Genomic DNA, 23,522 nt, shown 5'->3' with positions numbered 1-23,522 from the left:
TGAAATAATCCAAACAGACCCATAAGCAAAGGTTTCTCTCCCTCTCTCTCCAGTCTGCTTCCAGTCTCCAGACTGTTTGCTCTCCTGTCAGGAAAACCATTTACATGCATTGCTCTCTCTGTAGTGTTCAAAGAGAAACTCCATTTGCATCCTCACTCCATTAAGCTTGGAAGACAAATACAACTCCTTTCAAAATGGAGATGGCAACTCAATACCTCTCACACGATCCCAGGTTTACAACCCTCACATGTTAGCTACCAGAGAACAACAATCCCTTCATCATTAACTCTGCAAGATGCTCATAGTCCTTTAGAACAATTCTTGTGTGATACATAATAAAAGTAGGCATTCGGGAATCTGTAAATTGTATGGATGTGTTACTGCAACAAAATGTGACTGGTTTGCTTAACATTTAAGGCGAAAGCTAGACTACATTACTGGACTTTAGTGCATTGTCCCTTTAACATAAATAATACTGGAACATATAAATAAAACTGGAACATATGTATAAGAAAAAAAGAGAAAAAATGCTTAAATAAACCTAACCATGTTCCTGTTTGAGGGTTTTTTATTTTTTAAAAAATCCCGTTTCTGCATGTTATTATTTTGTTGGTTTTAATTTTAATTGCATTTACTGGAGGTTTTGTGTGTGCATTTTATGATTTTATGGGTTGTTAGCCAACTTGTGCAACTTTTAAAGGTGGAAGGGCATGGTATAAATGCCTTAAATAATAAACACATGCTTTAAAAAAAAAAGTATGAAGATATTTCTAATGGCTCTTTTAAAGTCTGAAAAGTAGATTTGAAGCGTTTTCCGGGCTGCGTCTTCTCCAGAAATCCTAATCTCTACCGTCTTGCGTCTTAGCATGTTTCCTCTTTCATCTTGACAGCCAGATAATCTTTAGCCAAGGAGATCTGGTAAATGTCACCGTTGTTATTTTGCGATCCAGCCGCTCAGCTCGCGCAATGTTTATCAGACTTATGTCACCTCCCAATATCTCTGTTTCGAAAGTATCGGTGTCGCAGTGCTTTGTAAGACTGCTTTGAATGCAACGGAAGATAGCAAGCAAGCTGGAGATTAAGTTTCAAAGGTATTAGTGATGTAGATCAAACATAATATCGATCGCCCATCTTAGGTGTGGTGAAGCTTTTTTTCTGGCCCGAAAACCACACCCACCCTTGGCCTTGGCCATCCCTCTGGGGCTTCCATGACAGCTGCCAGTGTGTCCAAAAGTGGTTATGCCACTCTTGCATGCATACCATGCACGATTAGTGGGGAGGGGAAAACATTTGGGACTTTCCTGATGCTCGATCCAGAAGCTGCAGTTGGTACAGAGTGCTGCAGCCCGATTGCTGACAGGAGCGAGTCCTTGTCAGCACTTAACACCTGTGCTCAGTTATCTGCAGTAGCTGCCGTTTTCCCAACCGACCAAGTTCAAGCTGTCCCTATTAGTAAATAAAACCCATAGCAACTTGGGATTGATTGACCTACGAGATCGCATTGCCCCGCATGTGCCCACACGGCTGCTTTGATTGGCAGAAGTGGCACCTGTTCCACATTTGTAAGGATTTGGCCACTTAGTGCAGCAGCACGGAAACTTTGGAACTCCCTGCTGATTGAGATCAAGCAGTGCTTTCTTTTCAGCGCTTGCTAAAAACATTTTGTTTTCAGACATGTCTATTCAGACGCTTTGGAGGTTGAGGTGATTTTAATCTCTTTTAGGATTTTAAATTTTGTATATTTTAAGGCATGGTTGTATTCTCCACACCCCACACAGATTTTATTGTTTTATCGTCTTGTAAGCCGCTTTTTGGTTTTGTGTTTTTTGTTGTTGTTTTGACAATCAAGCAGTGTATAGATTCTATGAAATAAATGAATGAATCTGTATCGCCATCATGTCTCTAAGACTGGGCATATCGTAATATATCAGGGTGCTATGCAACATTAACACATATTATTATTATTATTATTATTATTATTATTATTATTATTATTATTATTATTATAAAAATCATTCAAAGCACCCCAGGTCATCATTAAAGGGACCGGCGAATTTAAACAGGTCTTCAAAAGATTCCTGAAAGTACTTGGTACTTGGTTAAGTGTGAATTTGAAAAAGTGTAAGAACATAGGAAGGACGCAGGTGGCGCTGTGGTCTAAACCACAGAGCCTAGGGCTTGCCATCAGAAGGTCAGTGGTTTGAATCCCTGCGACGGGGTGAGCTCCCGTTGCTCGGTCCCTGCTCCTGCCAACCTAGCAGTTCGAAAGCACATCAAAGTGCAAGTAGATAAATAGGTACCACTCTGGCGGGAAGGTAAACGGCGTTTCCGTGCGCTTCTCTGGTTCGTCAGAAGCAGCTTAGTTGTGCTGGCCACATGACCCGGAAGCTGTACACTGGCTCCCTCGGCCAATAAAGCGAGATGAGCGCCGCAACCCCAGAATCATCTGCAACTGGACTTAACGGTCAGGGGTCCCCTTTAAGAACATAGGAAGATGCCTGCTAGATTGGGCCAATGACCCACCTAGTCCAGTATGCTGCTCTCACAGTAGCCACCCAGGTGCCCTAATTTGAAGCCCGCAAGCAGGACCTGGGCACAGCAGCTCTCTCCTCACCTGTGATTTCCAGTAACTGGTAAGAGTTTGGGCGTAATCTTTGACACCTCCCTTTCCATGGAGGCACAGATTGCAGCTATAACAAAAGCAGCATTTTTCATCTCCACCAAGCTAAGCAATTGGCTCCTTACCTCTCTCGCCCTGACCTAGCCACTGTGATCCACGCAACGGTCACCTCCAGAATGGATTATTGTAACTCACTCTACGTGGGGCTGCCATTGAGACTGACCCAGAAACTCCAGCGGGTGCAGAACGCCGCGGCAAGACTCCTTATGGGGTCCTTGTCGCGGAATCACATTCATCCGGTGCTATACCAGCTGCACTGGCTCCCAGTGGAGTACAGGATCAGGTTTAAGGTGCTGGTTTTAACCTTTAAAGGCCAATACGGCCTAGGACCCTCGTACCCACAGGACTGCCTCTCCTGGTATGTCCCACAGAGGACCTTACGTCCTTCAAACAAAAACATCTTGGAGGTCTTGGGCCACAGGGAGGTTAGGCTGGCCTCAACCAGAGCTGGGGCTTTTTCGGCTGTGGCCCCGATCTGGTGGAACGCTCCGTCACAAGAGACTGAAGGAATGAAGGAGTGTAGGAGCCGGACTGAAGCCATTTTAAGCTGCAAAAACCATCTTAGATGCTTTTTTCATTTCTGGTCTATATCCTGAAGTCCCTAACAAGACTAGGCCCCTGCGGGACTTGACATCTTTCTGCAGGGCCTGCAAGACAGAGCTGTTCCACCAGGCCTTTGGCCAAAGCACAGTCTGACCCCCTCCTTTTGGTAATCCTCACAGAACTCTAGTCCAGTGGTTGCCATTAATTTGATTTTGAACTGATTTTAAAATAAATTGATTTTAGAATGCTGTGTTACTTTTATTGTTGTTAGCTGCTTTGAGCCCAACTTTGGCCAGGGAGGGCAGGCTATAAATAAAATTTTATTATTTATTATTATTATTCAGTGTCACGGTGCCGCCAACAGCAAAGTTGGAACATCATCTTCATGGTCTAAGGCTGCACCCAATGACTGGTCGAAAGCGACGTGGCCCCACCAACATCCAGATAAATGGGCACCCAAGAAGCTATTGCTAATAGGCGTCCAGCGGAGAAGAATATGTAATCAATCTGTAAAATCCAGAGTCTTTGATTTGGATAATATGTGTCCTATTGTATTTTTATATCATTATTTAAACTAGAGTGACTGGTAACTATGTGAAGGTTTCTTTCAAAATAAAGAATCTCCTGGGACTAATACAGATGTGTCAAGGCTGATTGTTATTGCACATGTCGGATATGTTGAAGAGTTGGATAAGGAAGGTTATTGTATTCTCATGGAGAGGACGGCTTGTATGATTAATGACCGGCCCTTGAATTCTCCCAAGGAGAGATGGAAGGAGGAGATACAGTCTCCAGTGCTCCAGGGGGACGCGAGGCCAATGGATGCTTGTGTTGTCCACCCCTGCCCCGTCCCCCTCTCTCCTCTCTCGAAGTCCACCAGAGCTGAGGAGTGCAAGGCTTTTGTCGTGCACCCCACTGGCACACCCTGCCGGAGAAATATATTGGAAGTTGTGTAGGCCTGGCCATTGCTGTGTGGACATCCTGCTCTTTTGCCATTGCATTAGCGGAAGAACGGACTTCAAAACACACAATCTGCCCACCCTGTTTCAGATATTAATATTGCATGGCTTGAAGCGACTGGATGCATAAAAACTGACTTCTTTGGGAAATAAAACAGTGTCAAGACCCATAAGTTGAAGTCAAAACTTTACTTGCAGAACTTTCATCAAAACAGAACAAAACCCAGTAAATGATGCATCTAAAGAGTTGTTGTTGTTGTTGTTGCTAATAATAATAATAATGATGATGATGATGATAATTTATATGCTGCCCATCTAATTAGGTTACTTCAGCCCCTGGGTGGCTTCCAGCAAATTAAAACATCAAACACAGTAAAACGTTAACATTAAAAACTTCCCTATGCAGGGCTGCCTTCATATGTCTTCTAAAAGTCAGATAGTTGTTTATTTCCTTGACATCTGATGGGAGGGCATTCTACAGGGTGGGCGCCACTACCGAGAAGGCCCTCTGTCTGGGTCCTGTAACCTCATTTCTTTCAATGAGGCTCAGGATCTTCTTAGAAATAAAATATCTTATAATCAGAGCTGACAAACATAGCACTCTCTCTCTCTCTCTCTCTCTCTCTCTCTCTCTCTCTCTCTCTCTCTCTCCCTCCCTCTCCCTCTCTTTCTCTCTCTCTCTCTCTCTCTCTCTCTCACACACACACACACACACACACACACACACACACACAGGCTCCATTCGCCTGCATTCCTGCCCCTAAAGCTTTTGAGCTCCTGGAGAGACATCTTACTCCCACAGAGCCTGGGAACAAAGACTAAAGGCAACTGCCTTTCGAAATGGAGATTTGCAACCAAATACCTTTGTCACCTGGTCTAAGGTTAAACACTCACATGTTAGCTAGCAGAAAACAATAGTTAATTATCAACCCACCAAGGAGCTCGGAGAGCATAATGTAGCCCATGGAAAATCCCCATGTTAAAGCCTTCAGTAATACACATTCAGGCATTCTCCACTTCAGTATCGATTAAACAATGATACTTCACATGCCCACCATTGGCAAATGGCCCTTGAGAGGTTGCCCATGAATGAATGTGTCTCTCGGGCTGAAAAGGCTCCTTCCCCCAGTGCTGCGTTAAAACAAAGCCAAAGGTAGTTTGCCATACATTCCAAGCAAAATCACACCACACACTCTGCCAAGGCATCTTGAGAACCATTCATGGATCATGTTTGGATGTGTATGTGATTGAGTTACCTCAATACAGAAAACAACTTTAGCTATTCTTTAGTTATGCCGAAACCATTCTGACTTAAGCGCACTTTTCTGGGAAGTGGCATAGCATGGGGGCGGGGCGGAGGGGCCCATGGCTCTGGGTGCACTTTTTTGAGGGGGCTTGACCAGGAGACCCCAAAACAGGCTCTGGCACATGAGGCAGCTGCAGCGACAACTTCCTTGCGCGATAGCCCAATGCCGCCAGCCGCAGCTCCATTCCTGGGTCAGGCCTAACCGGGGGGCAGAGAGAGGAGAGTGGGTGACAAATTCGCCACCCCTCTCCTCGGCTAGGCTGAGGCGCGTGAGGAAGCTGCCTCGTGCCTGACCGCAGCTCAGGTCAAGCCTGACGCAGGGGCAGTGAATTCCACAGAAGGAAAACTTGCCTGTCCCAATGCAGAAATTCCAAGAGTGGTGAACCTGAGGCCAAATGTGGCCCTCCAGGATTCCCTGTGTGGCCCTCAGTCCTTTCTCTAGGCCATGTCCCCTCCCCAAACAACACCTTTCCTTGGTTCTGCTCCAAACCCTCCATACATACTTTTTCTAGCTGGAAGACTATGTGTGAGTAGAAGCCTCCGATTATTGTGTAGTTGCGATGCAGCTTACAAAGGTAAAGACTGTATCTTTTTCTCCACCCTGCGCTCTTTTGCCACCCCTGGCATGTGGCCCCCAAAAGGTTGCACATGAGAATATGTGGTCCTCGGACTGGAAAAGGTTCCCCACACCTGGTCTTAGCATCTTCGACAAACTGCTGTATCCACACACCGACACGTATGCAAAGTGAAGCAGTGAATGCCTGGCTGCAGGTTAGCTTCTGTTTCTCTGTTGGTGTGCCTCCTTGAAGCCGGCTGATGGCATAAAAGGCAATACACAAACAAACAAACAAACAAACAAACAAACAAACATAAAAGTGTTTGCTTTGTTAGTCTTTGGCTAATTTTGTCACTACACCAGACGCTCCTAGTGTCCCTATTTTCCAGAGACAGTCCCAAATTTACAGAAGCTGTCCCGGTTTCTGATTTGATCCTGCAATGTCCTACTTTGCCTTAGGACCTCCCTATTTTCATCAGAGAAATGTTGGAGAGTATGCAGATTTGTGACCTCCAAGCCAAGGAGATAAGTAACTATGCAACCTTTAGAAGACATCTGAAGGCAGCCCTGTATAGGGAAGTTTTCATTTTAATGTTTAATGTTTTACTGTGATTTTATATATGTTGGAAGCCACCCAGAGTGGCTGGGGCAACCCCATCAGATGGGCCGGGTAATAATAATAATAATAATAATAATAATAATAATAATAATATGTCCTTATTTTCATCAGAGAAATGCATTGATGGAGGGGGAGGGAAATAATCTGGCAGAGGCCTTTTTTCCTTTTATGCAAATAGGTTCCAGTCTAAAAGTTTTTGCCACAGCAAATTACGCTTGGTTTGTCGTAAATAAGAGCTGACTCTTCCAGGAAAGGTTTGTCTGTCTTGGGCAAAAGGCCCATTTGTCATTGCTCCGCAGCTCCAAGCGGCCTGCCCTTGCGGGGCGAGGTGTCTCACGGCTCCAGTGAGCGGGCAGCCTTTGAAAGGACAAGGTCTTACCCCGAAAGAAAAATGGGTCGAGGAAGATGTCATTAAAGCTAATGAGAGCCCGGACAGCTGCAGCTCATTAGGGGCTTGCCTGAGGGCCAATTGTAACAGAGACCTTTAAATATACATCATAGTCAAATAAACAACATCTCATTCGATCAGCAAAGCTCGTATCGGTCCCTGCAGAAGGCTTTCTTGTAAACCTGCCTGCCATTTTTGCTGAGAAATGACCGGGAGAGGCAGTGGCGTTGCAGGAAAGCTTCAGCTCAGCCTAGGGATCGGGGTGCGATGGGGAAGCATGGTTAGGTAAAGGTAAAGGGACCCCTGACCATTAGGTCCAGTTGTGGCCGACTCTGGGGTTGCAGCACTCATCTCGCTTTATTGGCCAAGGGAGCCGGTGTACAGCTTCCGGGTCATGTGGCCAGCATGACTAAGCCACTTCTGGAGAACCAGAGCAGCGCATGGAAACGCCGTTTACCTTCCCGTCGGAGCGGTACCTATTTATCTACTTGCACTTCGTGCTTTCGAACTGCTAGGTTGGCAGGAGCAGGGACCGAGCAACGGGCACTCACCCCGTTGCGGGGATTCGAACCACCAACCTTCTGATCGGCAAGTCCTAGGCTCTGTGGTTTAACCCACAGCGCCACCCGCGTCCCTGGAAGCATGGTTACGCTGGAGCCATTCCTTAGCCCTGGCCAGGATTCTAGGAGACCCAAGTTCTGTTCACCTCAGATCTTCTGCTAAAGTTGGGGCCAGCCCTAGAAATTATGCTGCCTGAGGCAAAGGCAAGGTAGGGTTCTTCCCGTTCAACAACAGAAGCTGACTAGACTCAGAGTTGAATCTTCTATTGATGACAGGGTAGCATTTTTCACCACACTTGGCTAGCTGAGGAGGAGTGCGGCACACAAAGCTCAGTGCTTTCCCACTCTCAGCTGCCAATGCCTGTCCCGCCAGACTCTGCCGCCTGAGGCAGCTGCCTCACTCTTCCTAATGCTAGGGCCGGCCTTGACTGGACTAACAAGCTAAATGATGGCCAAGAGGAAGAACCAGGGAATAAAGGCACAAAGGTAAGAAGGCATCGTTTCCCCTTCCACTCTGTATTAATTGCATGCAGCAGAGCTGCCATTCCACTCTTCCGTAGTTTCCCGAGATAGACAGATGCCAATAATTCATAGATTTCATAATATCATAGAGCTGGAAGGAATCCTGCCCACAGCCACCTTGTGTGGGCTCCAGCCACCAACCTTCTGGCTAACAGCCAGATGCACTGAGCCGTTATATCACTTTAAACAGCCGTGGCTTTATCTAAAGCATTCTGGGAACTGTAGTTTTTAAGGGTGCTGAGAGTTGTTTGGAGACCCCTATTCCCCTGCCAGAGCTACAGTTCCCAGAGTGGTTTAATGATCAATAGCTTTTCACAGAGAACTCTTTTGTTCATGTTGACGTGGTTTGTTATCGAGCAGATATAAACCTGCACAAACCTGGAAGTGGTTTATCAAACCCCTATGGGTCATTGTATATAGTGGTTGCCTGAATTCTGCTTGATGGGTAATAACAAGGCCAACGAGTCTACGTTTTGGTACAGTGGTACCTCAGGTTACAGACTCCACTAACCCAGAAATAGTACCTTGGGTTAAGAACTTTGCTTCAGGATGAGAACAGAAATCAGGAGGCGGCGGCAGCAGCGGGAAGCCCCATTAGCTAAAGTGGTACCTCAGGTTAAGAACAGTTTCAGGTTAAGAACAGACCTCCAGAGGTACTTAACCCGAGGTACCACTGTATTTACAAGCAACTTTGGTTCACCTCTCTTCTTCCTTCCTCAGTTGCCATTTGCTGAAGCACTCAGCCCTTATGATTCAGATCTTCTTCTGCATGGCTGTTTGGGATTATAAGGCAGGGGTGTGTAAACAGCCCTCCAAGGCAGAGGGAACGAGAGGTAGTTTTCACAGGATGGAATAAATGGCGTTTGGAATAAGGTTTTGCCTTAGGCAGGAGCTTATACGATGTTTTCTTTGTGCTAATAAGTAAGCGTCCTGAAGAAAGGGACAAGTTTGTGCAGGGAGGCAGAGTGTGTGGGCTGGCCTGGGCCCAGGATACAGATTTTGCCGTGACCCCTCCAAGGGTTTTGGAACTTAAAAGGCTTTGCTGAGCGTTTGCGTTAAAACAAAACACTTTTGGGAAGCAATGGGGAGCAGCCAAGATGGCACTGCCAATACCCCAAGAAAGAAACCTTAAAGTACAGCCACGGGTCATCTTGCTGTGTGGGAATAGATGGTGACAGCTGTTGGCAGGTCAAGAGGTGGTGCTGTCTGGCGAGCAAAATGGTGCCCACTTCCCTTTCCATGTACAGAAGCCAACTGGACTTTGTCCGGCTCTAGGCCACATTCATATCACACATTTGAAGGACTATGGTGCCACTTTAAACAGTCATGGCCTTCCCCCAAGGCATCCTGGGAACTGTAGTTTGTTAAGGGCACTGAGAGTTCTTAGGAGACCCTTCTTCCCCTTCCAGAACTACAAACTGGACCTTGTTTGGTCTCACGGTCAGAAACCAAACACTTCCATGGGGCATATGACCGCTCCTCGGATGCAAGGGACAGTCCTGGTTTTACAGAAGCCATTTTGTTTTCTGACTTAAACCTGGAATGTCCTGCCTTTCCTTAGGACGCCCCTATTTTCATCAGATAAATGTTGGAGGGTATGCGACCCCAGAGCCAAGGAGATAAGTAACTATGCAATTTTCAGAAGACATCTGAAGGCAGCCCTGCATAGGGAAGCTTTTTAAAAATGTTTAATGTTTTTTTTATTATTTTTATATGTTGGAAGCCACCCAGAGTGGCTAGGGCAACCCAGTCAGATGGGTGGGGTATAAATAATAAGATGATGATGATTATTATTATTATTCAACAGGACTTCCCTATTTTCTTTGGAGAAATGTTGGGGGGGGGGGTATGGGCTCCTTTCCTCAAACTGTGCCTGATCCAAGGCCTGGTGGGGCCTCCCGGTCATCTTCTGATGAGGAATCCTTGGGCTGAGCGATGACAAACCGGCAGTCGAACAGTTAAATCTTACTTCAACACTGGTGATGGCAGAGTGTCCTCCATTGCAAATGACTAGCTTAGGAGGAGCTGCGCAGCTCACCTGGGACACACCTGCACTGTCTTCCAGTAGAGGGGAATGGCCAAGGGGGCTCAGGAATAATGCCTTTGGCAAGGCTGCCATTTCCCCCACATATACAAGCATCTGCTGTTTGAAGCAGTTGTGTCACCTTGTCCAGCACTAGGGCTGGCCCCCTGGTGTCTTGGAAACGAGCTGATTTCCTCCTAGCAGCTCTTTTATGGGAAAGTTTGGTGGGGTGAGCAGTGGCTGATGAGGACCAAATCTAGTGCCAAAGAATCAGATCCAAAGAAAGCCCAATCTAAAATGAAAGCCAGCTAAATGTATGTAATAATATGCTCTTACAGAACAAAACTGGAAATGGCTGGTTAGGACAAAAGCCAAGGAACAGGAACATGGAGACTGGGAGACAATTCAAGACTTAATTTAAAGCTTGCATGTTCCCCACCACCAGCCATGGCTAATAGAGCTTCATGGGATGAGGCGGCCTGTATTGGGGACCAGACCCCTGCATGGGATGAAAGTGTTGGGCTCATCTCCTTCCACTGTGCTGAGGTCCCACTTCAAATAGGGTGGCCCCAAGGCCACTTCAACCAAATGATGTTGAGAGTTCCCAAAACAGAGCTGCATCTTAATATGTAAAGGTAAAGGGACCCCTGACCGTTAGGCCCAGTCGTGGCCGACTCTGGGGTTGCAGTGCTCATCTCTCTTTACTGGCCGAGGGAGCTGGTGTACAGCTTCCGGGTCATGTGGCCAGCATGACTAAGCTGCTTCTGGCAAACCAGAGCAGCGCACGGAAACGCCGTTTACCTTCCCGCCAGAGCGGTACCTATTTATCTACTTGCACTTTGACGTGCTTTCAAACTGCTAGGTTGGCAGGAGCAGGGACCAAGCAACAGGAGCTCACTCCGTCGCGGGGATTCGCACCACCAACCTTCTGATCGGCAAGTCCTAGGCTCTGTGGTTTAACCCACAGCGCCACCTGCGTCCCTATCTTAATATGTAGTATGGTTCTAAAACAAAACAATTAACCACTTGTCTAATAAGGAAAAAGGTAAAGGACCCCTTTATGATGTTATCCCCCTTACTCACTTGTTCTTGCTGTTCTGCGGCTGTGCCCTACAAAAACCCTACCGTAGCCACTGAACTGAACAAAATCTCTCTTCAAATTTTCTGTGTTTCTGATAAGTTCTGATTCAACGGGCAAGATCAGATTTTGCAAGGCACAGCTGCTGAACAACAAGAAAAAGTGAGTAAGGGGGATCTGGGGAAATTTCCTCGGACCTGGGGAAATTAATCATTACACAGTACCATCAAAATATATGTGAAGCCAGTGTGTATAAGCCCTTTGTCCCAGCTTGTGGGCTTCCCTCAAGGAGACATGGGAATTGTAGGTTTGTAAGAAAACAGTCACCCAGTTCCTGGGCTTGGGAACAAGGACCCCGATAAACAGATCTGAAACTGTTTTAAATTTGTAATGTAGATCCGGTCTTTGTTTCAGGATTCAGAATGAGGATTGGTCCTCCTCGTAGAAACCAGGGTGGTTTTGGCATGGGCTGCAAAACCCCACAGGCCTACCAAATGCAATTTATGAGGAGGGATTTTAAGCTTGGCATTAATAAGTTAAATGTTCCCTCTCACTTCCTCAGCTGTGCACCTTTAAGGCATTAAAGGAGAGGGGGGTGGAGAAGGAAAACATCCAATCTTATTTGAAGTGTTTGCCATGAAACTAATTGTTCCATCATTTTATAGTTTTTCAGCCACCTGATGAAAAATTGGAACAGTCAAGAGGCAAGGAAACATTGCTTTATAGTCTCCAGTCATGAAGCAATTTGGCAGCGAGAGGAGGGCCCTGCATTCCTGAACAGTGGAAACAACAAGGGAGGGCATCTTTCTCCAGTAAAGTCTTCGGACAGAAGGGGTAATGGAGCAACAATAAGCCATTATCCTTTTTTTTTGTGTGTTCTGTAATTCTAATAGCTGCATGTTGACAACATCTTTGAAAGCCCTCTTCTGCATCCCATTAATACTGGGAAGTGGAGTCGCCTGTAGCAAGAGAAACACAAGAACATAAGGAGAGCTCTGCTGGATTCGGCAAATGGTCCATCTAGTCTAGCATCCTGTTCTCACAGTGGCCAACCAGGTGCCTGTGGGAAACTTGCAAACAGACCCAAGCACAGTGGCACTCTTGCCTCCTGTGGTTTCCAGGAACTGGAATTCAGGACTGCATACCCTCCAACATTTCTTCAATGAAAAGACGGTCACCCTATTCTATAATAATCATAATTTTTCTATTTCTACTCCACCCATCTGGCTGGATTGCCCCAGCCACTCTGGGCGGCTTCCAACATATATAAAAACATAATAAAACATTAAACATTTTTTTAAAAAAACTTCCTTATACAGGGCTGCCTTCAGATGGTTCAGGGTCGGATAACTTCATACCCTCCAACAATTCTCCGATGAAAATAACGATGCCTTATGAGGAACGGCTAAAGGAGCTGGGCATGTTTAGCCTGGAGTAGAGGAGGTTACGGGGTGATATGATAGCCATGTACAAATATATAAAAGGATGTCACATAGAGGAGGGAGAAAGGCTGTTTTCTGCTGCTCCAGAGAAGCGGACTCGGAGCAATGGATCCAAACTACAAGAAAGAAGATTCCACCTAAACATTAGGAAGAACTTCCTGACAGTAAGAGCTGTTCGACAGTGGAATTTGCTGCCAAGGAGTGTGGTGGAGTCTCCTTCTTTGGAGGTCTTTAAGCAGAGGCTTGACAACCATATGTCAGGAGTGCTCTGATGGTGTTTCCTGCTTGGCAGGGGGTTGGACTCGATGGCCCCTGTGGTCTCTTCCAACTCTATGATTCTATGATTCTATGATTCTAGGTCCTAAGGAAATGATATAGGATTATAGGATCAAATCAGAAACTGGGATGGCTTCTGTAAATCTGGGACTGTCCCCAGAAAATAGGGACATTTGGAGGGTCTGTGGGGGGGGGGGAGAACATAGCCATCATGGCAAGCAGCCACTGATTCTCTTCTCCTCCATGAATTTGCCCAGTCCTCTTTCAAAGCCATCCATGATGGTTCCCATCACAGTCTCCTGTGGAAGTGAGCTCCATAGTTCAACTATGCACTGTGAGAAGAAGCGGTTTTTTAAAATCTCTCCTGGGTCTTCCACCATTCAGCATCACTGGAGGCCCACAAGTTCTAGAGGGAGAACCATTCTATCCACTATCTCTATGCCATTTCTAAGTGGGAAAATGGACTACCTGTAGGAGTGTGACCTGGGTCCACTGCTGCAAGAGAGATGACAATTAGGCTTATCTGATGCAAAGGGGGAGAGTGTTTTGGTACATTCTGGAGCCTCCCAGACTTTTGGGATGTGAAGGAGAAACTTCACCCTGCCTCCACTTTAAAAAGAAAAAGCAATCGATAAGATAACGTGGTGTTTGGGTCGGTGTCTTCTAGGTGTTGGCACCATGGTTAGGAAGAGAGGAAGCTGCCTTTTACTGAGTCAGACCCGTGAGTCAGACAGCTGAATACTGTCTATGCAGACTCCAGAATTTCATGCAGAGGTCTCTGGCAGTCCTACCTAGAGGCACCGGGGATTGAACCCATGACTCTCTGGATTCAAATCAGATGTTGTACCACTGCGCTGTGACCTAGTTGCAGATACACCTTCCTTTGAGAAGCCTACCAGGCCACAACATTGGTTTAGGGATGTTTGACAAAACCCCTTCTTTGTTTTCTCAGGCACTGTAATCTAAATTTGGCCGACGTGTGATATCTCCCCCATCTCTGCTTCTTTCCTCATTTATTGTGCTTGCCTGGAATATTGTTGTAACGCTCATGGCTTTGAGTATTTTATTTTTTTAATCGTGAGGCAATTAATAAGTTTTTAAAAGACAATAGCGCAACCTTTTATTTATACGGCATCTCTCTTGTCAGCTGAGGCTCGGGGTGCTTTAGAAAATACAATAAATTGCAATTAACGCTGCAGGTGCTACATGATCCAGTAAACTACAACAACACATAATAATGTGAAAACATTAGAAAAAGGGAACGCGAGGAAAGTAAAGGAAGATGAACACAACAGGTTTCTTCACACATGACCCTAAAATCACTTTTGAGATTGTCTTATTGACTTTGGTGCCGTGTGTTAATGTTGTGAAGAAAGGGAAAACAGCAAAAATGCCATGTTTAAGCTGAACATCTAGTTCTAGTCAATACAGGAGGTGGTATTAAGAGGAGTAGTAGTAATATATTTATGATTATTAAATTTATTACGCACCCTCCACCAGCCCCAGGGACCATGGTGGGTTACAGCACTTTAAAATTCAGTATTAAAAACAGTTAAAACAAATTACTGTCTCACTGCTTTGGCCACCCTCTGTTACCACCTTTGTTGGGAGAGAGACAGGGGAAATGTGTTCCTGTTAATTCTCCTTAACCTCTCAGTGGCTTTCGATACCATTGAACATAGGGGAACAAAACAACCTCCCATTGGAACCATAAAGTACCACACGCGCCATGCAGGGTCAGAAAGTAGTGCTCTGTTGATGCCTATCTTCTAGTTTCTCATGAGTTTTCTTCCTTTGTGCATGAGACTTCCATTTTTCCACGTCATTCTCTAGGTGCTTCAGAATTTCTTGAGAATTCAGGTTAACACAGGATTTTTGAGCTTACCTCTCTGTTGTGAGGTACCCAAAGATGGGTGGCTGTGTATTTCTTTCTTTCGAGCAAACATTTATCCAGTGACCTACAGCCTCCTTGGCTGCCTGCACTTCCTGTTGTGAAAAAAAGCCCATATGGGAGGAGTTACCTCATGAAGTCTTCCCTTGGGTGCAGTCAGGAAGACTGCAGAGTGTAGACCGGCGGCGAGATGGTTTGCAGAACAAAAGGAAGGGCACTTGCAATCACACCGTGGCCACTTCAAAAGTATGGCAAGTGTGTTTTAATTTTTGCATTGTATCTTTGTAAACCGCTTAGAGACTATTGTGGTTAAGTGGTCTATAAATTGTTTAAATAAATGAATAAGTAAACAACAACAACAACCACCCTTGCACCCTGTTCAAGGAAAGCTCACCAATTTTCTTCTCCCCTTTGATGATTTTCAAATCCATTAATTTTTTTCTCACTAACCGGTGGATGGGGAGGGCAGGAAGGGGACAAATGCTCAGCACAAAGCATTATTAGAAAGTGTGAATTCCTTCAGCCCCCGCGAGCCCCCGAACCTCTCATTTTACATTTTGAACACCGCCTTTGCCCCCATTGCCATCTCTCTCTCTCTCTCTCTCTCTGTAGCATTGCTTGCAGAAATAGAGGCAGAGAGCTCTTTGCATGTTTTTTTGATTAATGCAATTAACAAAATTAAAGTTTTAGGGGAAGGGGGGGAGAGGCTTTTCATTTTCCTTTTATTTGATTAGATATATTCCCACCGCGCGGCCCACGCAAATGAAACCCAGACTCCGCTCCATTGTTCTGAAGTCCTCTGAGAGTGTGTTACCTTTCCATCTCACACACTAATGCGTTTATAGTTAAATCGCTCCCCCTGTACACTCTCTCTCTCTCTCTCTCTCTCTCTCTCTCTCTCTCTCACACACACACACACACACACACACATGCACGCACCCCCACTTCCACAACACTGAACCTTCTCCCCTCCGGCGGTTGCAGGAAAGATCCTGGAGTCTTGATTAAAGCAGAAGTCCCCCCTGTTCAATAAAAGCTCACATTCCTTAGTGGTGGCGGAGGCATGGATACAGGCAGGGTGGAAATTAGCATATGGATGTCCAGGATCTTCAAGAAGCTTTGCATGTGTGTGTTGGGAGGCGGGTGCCCAGATTTCCTTATGGACCAGGCGGGCAGGACTCCTTCCTTCCATTTCAAGCACAGACACATAGGAAGCTGCCCACTCCTGACCCAGAACATTGATCCATCCGGCTTCACACTGTTCATACTTGTTGGCACCAGGTCTCCAGGGTTTCAAGCAAGGGGCATCACCAGCCCAAGCTGGACATGCCAAGGACTGAACGCAAAGCTTGTGAGTTGACTCCATAACTTTCTTTCTAGGGGGGCTGCAGAACCCTTCAAAAACAAAAGCTCGGAGTCTTGGGCCATGCCTGGGGGCACCAAAGAAGACCTTCGTGGGCACTGTGGCGATGCCTGCTCTACCCAGTGGAAGCGATCTTTTCTGCAGAGCATCTGCTACCACAAACTCAGGAGCCGTTGCTTGGCAAAACAGAAATATTATGCCAGGAGGTACAGATAGAAGGTTCCCCCATGCCAGCACCTCCGTCAACACTGTGCCGGCCAAGGTTCACCTTAACTCTTTGTGAGCCTTTCTGCTGTGACTGCTTTAAACCCATTTTTCAAGAAAGAAGTTGCATTGTTTTCCAAAGGAAACTCTCTCTGTTGGCTGCAGAGCAGTGGCAGAGAAGGCACCATGTGGCCATCACTGTGGCCCCCACAAGCACAGCTGGGCCAGGCCCTGGTGGGGTGTGTTTGTTGAGGGCGGAGATCTATTGTAGGGATGCCATTTGTCCCGAATTTCCCAGGCATAGCTGGGATTCGTCCGTCGAAAATGGCGTCTGGGTGGAATTTTTGGAAAGTGGGAGAAATGTCCAGGAAAACCAGGGCATGTAGCAGCCCATACTGGAAATGTTGATTTTCTAGCTATTTTCCTAAAACTTCACTTTTTTGCGGGGGAGATTTTCCAACATAAGATCAACAGCTTTAGCTAAAAGAGAGGGGGGGAAAACACACACACACACAAAAACTCAACAACTTTTTTGGATTTTCACTTTTTAAAATATGACAACCCTACTCTATTGGCACTATTCCATATGCAACAACAGCAGCAAGGATACTGATAGCTAAGCACTGGAAAACTCAAGACTTGCCCACGCTGGAAGAATGGCAGATGCAACTGATAGACTACATGGAACTAGCAGAAATGACTGGCAGAATCCGCGACCTGGGAGAGGAAGCAGTGGAAGAGGATTGGAAGAAATTCAAGGACTACTTACAAAAACATTGTAAATTGTATGAGTGTTAAGATGATGCAAGAGTAAAAATAAATGTGGCATCAGTAAGTTAGTTGATAAGAATTTGAGAATAGGTGAAATTTGAGAAAAAGTTAATTTTTTGGTTAATATTATGCCTAATTAAGTATTCAAGCTTTTGGAAAATAAACTTAAATTTAGAGACATAATATGGGGAAAATACAAATAAGAAATTGAAACAAGGTGATAATTTGCTGTTTAGAATTTTATAAACCTGGAAAGCAGGAACGGAAGATGTGAGGAAGTCCAAAAGTGAGGAAAGTATGAACACTAAGAATTTGGATTTGATGTTATAATTTTCTTTCTCTTTTTTGTATGTCTTTTTTTGTTATTTCTTTTTTGTTTGTTTATTGTATTGTTGGGGATGGGATTATACGTGTTGGGTGATAAATGTAAAAAACTTTGAATAAATATTTTTTTTAAAAAATTAATATTGGCACCATTCCAAAGGCTTCACAAATCTTGCAGGCCTCCTGCAGGCATCCGATTGGCTACTGTGAGAACAGGATGTTGGTCTAGATGGGTCATTGGCCTGATCCTGCAACCTATTCTTATGTTCTTAGGTCTGGTCCTGGTGGTGGGGCTAACCTGTGCAGCATCATCACTCCCCCTCCCCATATACATAGGTACATAATTTTGTTTGTATGCTACCTTTCCATAGTTCAAACCATGCTCAAGGCAGCTTCAGAAAATATATATATGAAAAAATACATCATTACAGCATAACAAAAGTAGAAATGCACAATAAATAAAACATCAAAAAATACAAAACCAAATCAAACAATTTCCACATAAATCATAAAGGGGGACCCCTGACCATTAGGTCTAGTCGTGACCAACTCTGGGATTACGGTGCTCATCTCACTTTATTGGCTGAGGGAGTCGGTGTACAGCTTCTGGGTTATTTGGCCAGCATGACTAAGCCGCTTCTGGCGAACCAGAGCAGCGCACGGAAACGCCATTTACCTTCCCGCCGGAGTGGTACCTATTTATCTACTTGCACTTTGAGGTGCTTTGGAACTGCTAGGTTGGCAGGAGCAGGGACCGAGCAATGGGAGCTCACCCCGCCGTGGGGATTCAAACTGCCGACCTTCGGCAAGCCCTAGGCTCTTGGTTTACACCACAGCACCACCCGCGTCCTGAGACATAAATCATAATAAGATCTAAAATAAATGTACAAAAATTAATATCAATACTAGCAAACAAAACCTCCTAACCAATACCCCAGCCCAAGAGTGCACACAGGGGAAGATTGTCCGGACCTACACATCTCTCCAGGAGTAACAAGTGCATTGACATCAGAGTATTTACTTCCAGGTAAGTGTTTATTAGGACTGCAGCCCGAAATTATGATTTTTTTGCATGTGTGTAAAATTTAGAAAGCTGGCAACTGCCTAGTGCTTAGGGAACGATGCTGTCAGGGCTCTCCCTGGGTCTGGCCTCCCCCTTCCCTGTAAGGCGCGCACTCGATAACCTTTCCAAACCTCTAATATAACTGTGGGGATGTTGACCGAGATACGATGATGAAAGAGGTCAAAAGCAAGTTGCAAACGTGCCCATTTTAAATTAAGTTTGCTGCCACCATCCGGGGAAAGCAACACCGCAAAGCGTTTTGATAGGCCTGATTTTAATTTGGATATGATCAGAGCACCGCCAGCCAGCCTGGATTCAAAAAAGCCTTTGAGGGCAGAGGTGATCGGAACATCTGTGGAAAGCAAGGAATAAAGTCTGCTGGAAGCATGTGCAAAAGTCAGAAAAACTCAGGATCTTGTTCGGTTTCAACTTCTGCCTCGAGGAAACCGCAAAGTCCTCGTTTGATCTCTAGCAGAACATGCAGAACATGCAGTTAGGAAACAGAGGTAGCTTACACCAAGGAGAAGCCCCACCACTGCTGTTGTGAGGTTGGATGCCAAAGATCTGAACTGCAAGCTCAAAGTGGAACAGACACGGGGGGCCAACCCACAGCCTCTTGGCCAGGTCGGAATTCCCCCATGGTCTTATACTTGTGGATTGCATTCACTAGGCTCTTTTAGTCTGGGGATAACGAATGCATTAGGAGGGGGATGTGGGAGGCTCTATCCTGATAATCTCATGTGCATTAGAATACCCAAAGAGGGCAATTGCAGGACTGCATAGGAGAAAACTTTTGCAAGGATCATGGTATGTGTTGGGTGTTCTCTTTGGATGTCCATAGAATTGTAGAGTTGGAAGGGACTACAAGGGCCATCGAGTCCAACCCCCTGCCAAGCAGGAAACACCATCAGAGCACTCCTGACATATGGTTGTCAAGCCTCTGCTTAAAGACCTCCAAAGAAGGAGACTCCACCACACTCCTTGGCAGCAAATTCCACTGTCGAACAGCTCTTACTGTCAGGAAGTTCTTCCTAATGTTTAGGTGGAATCTTCTTTCTTGTAGTTTGGATCCATTGCTCCGTGTCCACTTCTCTGGAGCAGCAGAAAACAACCTTTCTCCCTCCTCTATATGACATCCTTTTATATATTTGAACATGGCTATCATATCACCCCTTAACCTCCTCTTCTCCAGGCTAAACATGCCCAGCTCCCTTAGCTGTTCCTCATAAGGCATCGTTTCCAGGCCTTTGACCATTTTGGTTGCCCTCCTCTGGACATGTTCCAGTTTGTCAGTGTCCTTCTTGAACTGTGGTGCCCTGAACTGGACACAGTACTCCAGGTGAGGTCTGACCAGAGCAGAATACAGTGGGTCCTTGCATCCCTCAGCCACATGGCATCCTCTGGCAGTAGTCTCTCAGCCCCACTCACCTCACAGAGTCATGTAGTCCAACCGATACGGTCTACCAATTCCAATGCTGTTTGCACCTGTTCCCTTCCACACCTGAAGAAGGCACTGAGGCCTAAGCACACACAGTCCACATTAGCTCACCAAGGCAGGTCCCAGGCTTAAACTCTGAGGTTGTTGGGCTTCCAGTGAGCCAGTGTGGTATAGTGGTTAAGAGCGGTAGTCTCGTAATCTGGTGAACTGGGTTCGCTTCCCCGCTCCTCCACATGCAGCTGCTGGGTGACCTTGGGCTAGTCACACTTCTTTGAAGTCTCTCAGCCCCACTCACCTCACAGAGTGTTTGTTGTGGGGGAGGAAGGGAAAGGAGAATGTTAGCTGCTTTGAAACTCCTTCGGGTAGTGCTAAAGTAGGTTATCAAATCCAAGCTCCTCCTCCTCCTCCTCTTCTTCCTCTTCTTCTCCCACTCAGCCACCCTACAGCTGGGGGAGAGGCAGCGGGAGGACCATTTGGGCAGAGCAGAGCCTGCGCGCGCCCAAGCCACTGCGTCTCTCCCAGGAAAGACACGTGGCTCAGGCGCGCTGCAGGCCCCGTGGAGAGTGCTGCCTGATATTTCGTCACCCCCCTTGGGGTGACATCTGGGGCGACCAGCACCCACCACACACCCCATTCCTCCACCCCTGGCTGCCTGGTCCAAGTCTGATTTTAAAGCAAAGAACACTAAAACGGGGAGAGCAACCAGGGTCTTGAAGCCACCAATTGAATCAGTATCTTGTGTGCTTCTAGCAAGGCCATCTTTATAAAGATTTGAGGAGTGAGGTTCTCCTTTCTTCTAGCAGATAAAGATAACCAGGTGACAGCAAAAACTGGGAAAAAATTAGGAGGGGCAATTAGAATAAGGTCTATTATTTGACCTCCCGAATGTATTTTGTATAGTTAAGTTTTTACCTCTGTCTTCAGTACATTTTATTTTATTTTGGTGCTATGGCTAGTGGCTGATGCAAATAAAGATTCTTCTGATTCTGATTCCACCCACCGCCAACTTAGCACCCAGACTGCTGGCTGAGAGCAGCAGGCACACAAATCATCTTCCCACTGTGGTCAAATGGATTCCTATTGAATTACAGTAGTATTTTTGGGAAATCTTATGTTATATAGTTATAAATTAGCATGTGCAAATGGTATGCTAGACTTTTGTCCTCTGTTTCGGGGTGCATGTACTTCTTTTTCAGGTAATGAATGTGCTCAGCCAACCTCAGGGCTGTGTAAGTAAAAAGAAAAGAAAAGAAGCCAATATATATAATAAATATCCACTTGCTTTTTGTGCTGATTTGGAGGATTAGACCCAATCTGGCCTCTTTCTGGTCTTATCCTGCCATACCAGTCTCTGCATTTCTTTCTTCCTCCCTCCTTAAAACTCTGTAACTCTGCAAAATGCTGATTCTTCCTATTTCCCTTTAACTGTTCTGCTAACTACTACTTATACCAGGCTATACTTTTCCTTCCCAGAGGTTAAGCAATTCCTTATTTCAGCATAAAAATGTACACATTTTCGCAGCACTTGGAGGAAGCGGGGAGGAGAGAGGGAGGGGAAAAAAAGGAAATATATAGACGACTTCATAAACATCCATTTTTAAAAAAATTAAGCGATTACCGATCCCAGAAAAAAAAGCTTTGTGCCACTAGCTGGATTTTTCGCAGCAGTGTTCCTATTAACGCTGGGAGTGGGGGGGGGGGAGAGTTGCCGCCGCCTTAATTATGGTCTGAAATGAAAGTGAAAGTTAAGGACAGTGGCAAATGTCTTGCCGGCGCTAAGTACATAACCTTAACTGCCGCGAACGCTATCATTAGGAAAATCACATTTTATAGCCACAATAAAACTGTTTGGGATACTGTATGTTTTAAGCGAGGATAAAAAACTGGTTCCTAGGTTCCCTCTTGGCTCTCTGCCATGTTCGCTTCAAGAGCTCCATAAATAATAATAATCATGTTCATGATCGCTCCGGCCCTCTCGGCGCATGAATCTCCATTAGCCTGCGCAAGCTGTGAGCCGCATTGGCGTGGCACTTCCTTCCCCTGCCTCTTCTTGCTTCCAGACGGGGGCGAGGCATCCGCCAAGGGTGCATCTGGTGCCACAGCGGCCGGCGAGGAGCGTCAGCCCACAGCAGAGAGCAGGGCCAGGCAGAGACAGGCAGAGGCCCGGGCCAGGTAGATAATGTGCCCCCCCTTTTTTACCCTGGGGATAACTGAAGTCTTATAAATAAGTAAGTATATAAAGCCAATTTTTACTTTATTGGGCTCCATGATCACTGCAGATGGTGACAGCAGTCACGAAATTAAAAGATGCCTGCTTCTTGGGAGAAAAGCAATGACAAACCTAGACAGCATCTTAAAAAGCAGAGACATCACCTTGCCAACAAAGGTCCGTATAGTTAAAGCTATGGTTTTCCCAGTAGTGGTGTATGGAAGAGAGAGCTGGACCATCAAGAAGGCTGATCGCCGAAGAATTGATGCTTTTGAATTATGGTGCTGGAGGAGACTCTTGAGCGTCCCATGGACTGCAAGAAGATCAAACCTATCCATTCTGAAGGAAATCAGCCAAAGACCTGGTTAAAGAGGAACATTTTTGCCTGGTGCTGACCAGGCTTTTTTTGTACATCTACCAAAGAATAAAATAAAATAAAATTGGGGTCACAGGGTTTTCTCGGGACAGTGGATGGTGTGTGTTCTGAGTCCCATTGGTGTAAGTGGTGGGGGCACTTGCCCTTCTTCTGATAGGAAATTTGGGGGGGCAGGTAAAAATGGGGGGTCAAGGAGGGTCAGTTTTGGGGAAATGTCCCTATTTTCATTTTAGGAATGTTGGAGAGTATGGTATGGGTAGGGTAATGTTGGAGAGTATGGTATGGGTAGGCGTGACTCTGAGAGAGGCTGGAATGGACAGTGCAGATCTTATAATATAGAAGAAGAAGAAGAAGAAGAAGAAGAAGAAGAAGAAGAAGAAGAAGAAGAAGAAGAAGAGTTTGAATTTGATATCCTGCTTTATCACTACCCTAAGGAGTCTCAAAGCGGCTAACATTCTCCTTTCCCTTCCTCCCCCACAACAAACACTCTGTGAGGTGAGTGGGGCTGAGAGACGTCAAAGAAGTGTGACTGGCCCAAGGTCACCCAGCAGCTGCATGTGGAGGAGCGGAAAATCGAACCCGGTTCCCCAGATTACGAGACTACTGCTCTTAACCACTACACCACACTGGCTGTTGTTAAATTAACTAGCAAAATGGCCTGCAGGTATGAAGGTTTGCAGATTGCAAGGATTCTGGGTGTCGGAGTGGACATTAGTGTTGTGCTAAACACGAGGGCCAAAGGGCAGACAATTTTATATAAAATATGCCCGTTAATAAGCATGGATGTCACTGGGCACCAACCAGAAGCTGGTTAGAGTGTGGTGCCAGGAACGCCAAGGTTGCAGGTTTGATCCCCATATGGGACAGCCGCATATTCCTGCATTGCAGGGGGTTGGACTAGATGATCCTCAGGGTCCCTTACAGCTGTGTG

This window comes from Podarcis muralis, chromosome 6 (genome assembly GCF_964188315.1).
Source record: "Podarcis muralis chromosome 6, rPodMur119.hap1.1, whole genome shotgun sequence".
NCBI classification, from domain to species: domain Eukaryota; kingdom Metazoa; phylum Chordata; class Lepidosauria; order Squamata; family Lacertidae; genus Podarcis; species Podarcis muralis.
Note: the sequence above shows the minus strand (reverse complement) of the source record.